Source organism: Ctenopharyngodon idella, chromosome 14, assembly GCF_019924925.1.
Source record: "Ctenopharyngodon idella isolate HZGC_01 chromosome 14, HZGC01, whole genome shotgun sequence".
NCBI lineage: Eukaryota > Metazoa > Chordata > Actinopteri > Cypriniformes > Xenocyprididae > Ctenopharyngodon > Ctenopharyngodon idella.
Window position 1 is genome coordinate 5,271,345 of NC_067233.1, and position 6,453 is coordinate 5,277,797.

Consider the following 6,453-nt stretch of genomic DNA (forward strand, 5'->3'; position numbering starts at 1 on the left):
CTTGAGCATTTTGCCAGTTATGTGCACTTTACAACTTTAACTTAACGGAGTAATATTTGACCAGTAGTAACTATACTTTCACTCAAGTAATGGAGTTATACTTTGTCCACCTCTGGTCAAAACTATGCATATATGTTACTGTATATTCGTCACATTTAAGAACATTTCTTCAAAGGTAGTATGGGCATATGCTGCCTTCACGCGCTATCGGAAATGTGATAATTCCCACTTCTGAAGTCGTGATTACAAGCTCATTGCATCACATGAAATGGGAGGGCGTTCATGTGCAATTTTTACGATAATTACGATAATTCCGAGAGCACGTGAATGCAGCATAAAATACAGCCTACTGCTGTGTGAGATCACAGTTTATGGCACAAATTGATGTGTAATTTTTTTATCTGTAATTTAATGCACAATAAACGGGAACACTGTGCATTTGTACTAGCAAAAAGGTGTTACTTTGTAAGAAATTACAAATGAAAATGACATTTAAGTGCATAAAACAACTAATTTTACATTCTGGCAGTTATGTGCTGCCGGCTTCCACCCTTGTCATAATCACATTCTTGCACATGGGGATTCAAAAGAGAACACATTTTTTTTTTTCAATTTCATTTTAGGTATAAGCTATGGAACTACTCTATTTTGACGACTAATAGAATGTTAAACATTCGTTGTTTACTTTTTCAGTGCAAGTTTTTGAAACAAGTAAAACTTGGTGTTTGTGCATGCTAAAGTCATTGTTGAACTTTACCTATTAGCGATGTATTCACAAGGCTATGGCAATTTGGCGGGCAAATCCATAAAAAAAACTTTTCACTGACTATACTTCATATGGAAACCTTAGCTCTAAAAAAGCAACAGGTGTAAATGATAATCAAACAATGAGTAACCAAGGAATCTAAGGGCGTTTACACAACACTTTTTTCAACAAAAAACGGAAAACTTTTTATGTGTTTTGGCCATTCATTTACACGACAACGGTTTTCAAAGTGCAAGTTTTTGAAAGTGGTCTGTGACAACGCGAATCTGTGACAACGATGGCGTCATGCACATGTGCATTACGTTCAGTATATAGTGTTTCATCGCCATCTAATGGCCTGCCAGCAGAATACAGCGTTTTTAGTCATTTTCACGGATTCGTATGAATGGGGATCGTTTTGACAATGGTGTCGTCTGTATGCGGAAAACTAACCATAAAAATTAAAACTAACCAGTTTTAACCATATCGTTGTTGTGTAAACGTACCCTAACACAGGAAACTAAATAAAACGCGCAAAACCCACCCATACATACAAAGAACACAGACTATCCATACATATAGTCAAACTCATTTTTATGTTGAAATAATGAAGATTTCTGTGCCACCCCTATGAAAATATCCTGGCTCTGCCACTGATCTACAGAAGATAATAGTGTCATTATTCAGCTCAATTAATTTCAATAACTGTCAATTCTGCAAAGTTCATGCATTACTATAAAGATTTGGGATGGAAGATATCATTACCATACCAGTTACTGGCTGATATTAGACATTATACATAAATATACATCTTAAAAACACTACTAGTCTATTAACGCTCTTAAATGTAACCTTTATTGAATCTGAAAATAATAATACATTTCTTTTCATACTGTGTGTTATGCCTCATTTTACTTTGTTATATTTTCATTTATTTTGGCAACGTTTTTTAATAGATAATCATTTTTAATAGAGTAACTATTTTAATAAAGTTTATAACTGGCTATTTATCAATTTTCAGTGTCAAGTTATTGGTGTCAGAATTTTAATATTGGTGTTTCCTTACTAAATAATGACAAAATAATGCCATTTTGGCTGAGCTATTTCTTTAGCGCCACAAAAATAGTGGATCTGAATAATTTAAAACAAATAACATTAATAGTAATAATTATTGATTTCAGGATGAACAGTGCAATTTGCTTGTCTGTGTGTTCCTAAATACAGACAAAACCAGTGTATAAGATTAGTGACTTTCAGCCCATGAGAAAAACTCAAAAATCAGCATGTGTGTGGCAGGGATATAATGGATGATATGATTGTTTGCCTGACATGGGCCAAGGTTTACTGAGCTCTTGTCTCGTCTGCCAGCACTGAGGCAACCACTGAATTTATAATTAACTTGTGAAAAAATGTGGTCATTTTTCTATTAGAAGAGACATCTTGTCAATTACAATCCTCAGAAAGATAGTCGCAGCACTTCCTGTTGGAGGAAAGGTCAATAGCTGAGCATAATGAAAAATTGACTTAAAGCGGGAGAGAGCTGACTTTTTTCCTGATGGAGAACCAAATGTGATTTTTTTCCATATCATTTTCGCTCCCTTTTCAAAGTGTTATACAATCAGCTCTTAATAAAGTACTGTTGTGGAGGGCAGTCTATCAAGACTAAGAAGTGCAAAAATTGAGTTTTAATGGAGAAATGACAGAAGCGGTGGCCTTATGAGTGACATTTATAAGTAAAGACAGCCGCAGGACTAATGGCCTCTGAAATTTTCAGGACAGAGAAAAATCGGCTCCCTGCTCTATAACAGAGCAGATGCAGCCCTTACAACATTATAAATGAAATGTGCTGTGAATGGGCTCTTATCTATGAAGACATTCAGGGTTATATCTTGAACTGGCCTAATTGATGGTAAAATGTGTGCTGCTGTTGTTGAAAGGACCCCATTTTTGATTAACACCCCACTAGGCCAGCCAAAGCATAAATCAAATGGTTTATAATTAAAAAAATAAAAATAAATAACTGAGAAAAATATGGCTTCTTTAGCACCAATTAACTGTCTTGATGGACAAAGTGTGAGAAAATTAAATAACAATTTCAGTATCATAACAATACCATATGAAATTGTGAAATGTTTGCCGTTGAGACATATTTACTAAAAATTAGAAAAAAAGACACAACCTTGATAGAAATATGAATAAAAAGGATTGGTGCAAAATGAAGTGACTCTCATTTTTATGTCCCATTTTTAAATTGCATTCATTTACGATTCATTCGTTATGTTTTAAAATGTACTCATTGTGATAAATTCTAAATGAACTGGTTTTATTCACAACAAAAATGTTATTTAATGAAATGTTACTTAATTTTTTTTAGTGAACGTGCATAAAACAGGAAATGACATCAGAGGCCCCCTGCAGACCCTCATGTAACAAGGTCAGTAAGTCTTTTAACATTTCAGAAAATATGAGAAGGTAGGGTTCGTTCTGTTGTAAAATGTCATGTGGTGTGACTCTTCAAAAATGTAATAATTATGAATTAATAATTCACAATTTTATAAAAAAAAATACCTTTTACCTAGAAAAAAAATAATTAAAAACATTTTTGAAAATGATTAAGTACATTCACAAAAAATTATACTTGTAATAAAAATGCAATAATTATGAATGAATAATTCATATTTTATATAAAAATACGTTTTACCTTGAAAAATATGTGCACTTTCAAAAAGGAAAATGTGTTATTACTTTTTACACATGGCATTTTTAGAGTTTTTTTTTTTTTTTTTTTTCTCAGAACTATCAGTAATACAAAGAACATATTTCTAAAAACTTGACATTTTAAAGTAAATTTTTTTTTTTTTTTTTTGTTGACCTTCATTGGCTGAGAAACAAAGCAATCAAACATCAAGCACTCAAAAAATTGCTAGTTTGTTTCAACCCATGTTTGGGACAAATATGGACAAACCCAACCGCTGGTTTAAATTTTTTAATCACATTTTTAAACCCAACGGTTGGGTTTGTCCATATTTTACCTAAACATGGGCTGAAACAACCTAGCGTTTTTTAGTGTGTGCTTTAAAGTGCACTCATGTCACAGGCTAATTATTAAATGTGCCGAATGTAATTAACAGTATACCGCTCAGCATCGAGGCTTGTCTTTTCAATTATATTTTGATTTTATTTTATTATTTTTCTGAAAGGTAGAAATTGTCCTTACCCTTTAATAGTTACTTAGCAACCTGTTCTCCCTCCATCTGACAAAATCAGAGATGCACAAATGAGCAAAAGGAGCTATTGTATAACCAGCCATAGTCGCAACACCCAGCATGGAGCCAGGATAAGCTGGGCGCTCTCCAAAATGCTCACATCGTTGCTGTCGTTGTGTCGGACACAATTCTGAGCAGGCCAGAGTAGATTGAATATCATTTTCAGCAATATTGTGTGCTGACTCCATCTCTCTTTTGACTGCTTTGCATTTCTTTTAATGTTCACCAGCACCTGCTAATGTGCAGGCTTACGTGCAGGCTTTTGTATCACCACTGGGTCAGCAAATGCATGCCACGGTGTTCTGTTATCAGTATAAACAGGAAAAAATATAAAAAAATAAAAAGAATTGGGACCTCGCAGTCGTGCACAGTGCTTGAAAGGTGCTAACGGCAAAGCAAGCACACTGCATAGCATTAGTGTCTACAAATGTTAGACAAGGTTGTTCGACTTTGGTACGTTTCCGCCGTATTATGTGTGGAATACCACATGTATAATGCTCTGTGAAGTGTACAGCATAGTCGTCTAAGTGCTTTTGACAGGTCCCGGCAGGTGAAAGTTTAGAGAGCTGCGGGTATATAGGCTTTAGCTGAAGGTTTTAATGACGGCAGCATGTTTCTGATTCAAATGTTTGCATCCTGCATACATTTCGCTGCTGTTTGGAGATTTATTTTGATGTTGAATCATCATGGAAAATAAAATCCGTGACTGAGATTTCAGTTCTGCCATAAGGCCTTTGTTGTCAAAGCTGAGGTATAGTAGGCTACATCGCTAACTGAACTAGCATGGGCGATCGCGCTTGTATGTACTGTCATGTAAAGCTGTATCATATATCAAGCTGAAAATGATAACTGCTATGACAAATGAATGGGCTGTCATGCTAGACAGTATGAGTCTCACGTCACTGTTTTGTAATGTCAAAGACATAATAAGCTCACAACTGAAGTCACTGAGATGGAAACATTTACAACATTTTTAGTTCTATCACCTACTGTATTAACAACATTGTTCTACAATCTCTTCCGTTTTTTTGTTTGTTAGTAAAAATTTACCTAGTCCACACAATTTATGAGTTATAGACAATATTCCCAGCTGAATTATGAGGGCACTAATGTTGTGCTAATTGAACTCTGCATTGCTCTGAATTCAATTGCATAATTGGTTTCTTAGTAGTTCAATGATTTTTGTTACTTTTGATAAAATGTGCGTGTCAGTTTTGTCTGACTTTAACTTTTTTTTTTTTTTTTTTTTTTACGAAGTGTTACTATTTGTGGCCACAATTAGGCCGCAGTTGTTCATAGTATATATGTTCGTAAGAAATCTTTTGTCATTTTTATTCTCTCATTATGTTAGTCAGCTTGCTATACATAAGAATGATCCTTTATATTAGTGATTCTTAACCAAGGGGCCGGGGGGCACAGCAAGCTTCAAAATATGTTATACCTTGTAAATATTTTATTTAAAATGAAAATTGAGGCTGTGAATTAAAATAATACACATTCTATCATGAACGTGATTTTGTGTGAGAGCAAGATAAGATTCAAATTCCCATAATACTATATAACATGTAACTATATATGTATAATATATATATATATATATATATATATATATATATATATATATATATATCATATATAACAGGATTTTTTGCAAGCAGGCACTGTGTACCAACTTTTTTAAAGTTGGCAGGTGTGGGAAGAAACTCGCTGAAGCAGGGTGGAAAATTAGTCCATGCAGACCTCGACACAGCAGTGGAAAAAAAGTCCAAGTGAAAGTTCAGCAGTGCATTTCCACCAGAGAAATAACGTCCATTTACATGTTATTGGCTCACATCATGAATTTCAGCTTTTTTTTTTTTTTTTTTTTTTTTAAACTTTATTTCAAACTAATCTTGTGGCCTCTTGAGGCTCTTTAGTGGACCCCAGTCCATGCTGGAGAACCTCTACTGTAGAAGAAGTGGTCATGAACCACTGTTCCTATTATTATAGTAGGTTGCTGATGATTTCATGTACTTCCTTTGTTATTTTGGATTCCACATTACATCAGACCCTTGATATAAGGCAGTATAAGGCCCCCATTGTCCACAACAATATTTGATAGCCCCTCTAAAGATCGTTTTTAAAATATATTTTACTCACAATTTCTTTAGAACTTGTCACTATTTGGAACTGTTTGGATCCTTGTAAAGGGGTCATATGATGCTATTTAAAAGATCATTGTTTTGTTTACTGGGTGTAATAGAATGGGTTAACATGCACCGATGTATCGGCCAACAATCGGTATCGGCCGATAAAAGCTATTATTATCACTATCGGCCATCGGCCAATTGTTTAAAAACGGCCGATGATCAGGGCCGATTATATCCTGTCAATCAAAAGGGTCTGCATTTTTTTTTTTTTTTTTTGCTACATCAGATATTATTTTTAGTGCCTCCCGTCCAA

At 34.3% G+C, this 6,453-nt stretch overlaps 1 long non-coding RNA gene across 1 annotated transcript in view; it reads left to right on the forward strand.

Annotated features, from left to right (window-relative positions):
- Window positions 1–3,420, forward strand: part of LOC127494353 (uncharacterized) — a 55,825-nt gene extending 52,405 nt beyond the window's left edge. The window contains exon 4 of the long non-coding RNA XR_007924852.1: window positions 3,120–3,420. This is a non-coding gene — a long non-coding RNA (uncharacterized LOC127494353). The remainder of the gene's footprint in view (window positions 1–3,119) is intronic.
- The last annotated feature ends 3,033 nt before the right edge of the window (window positions 3,421–6,453 follow it).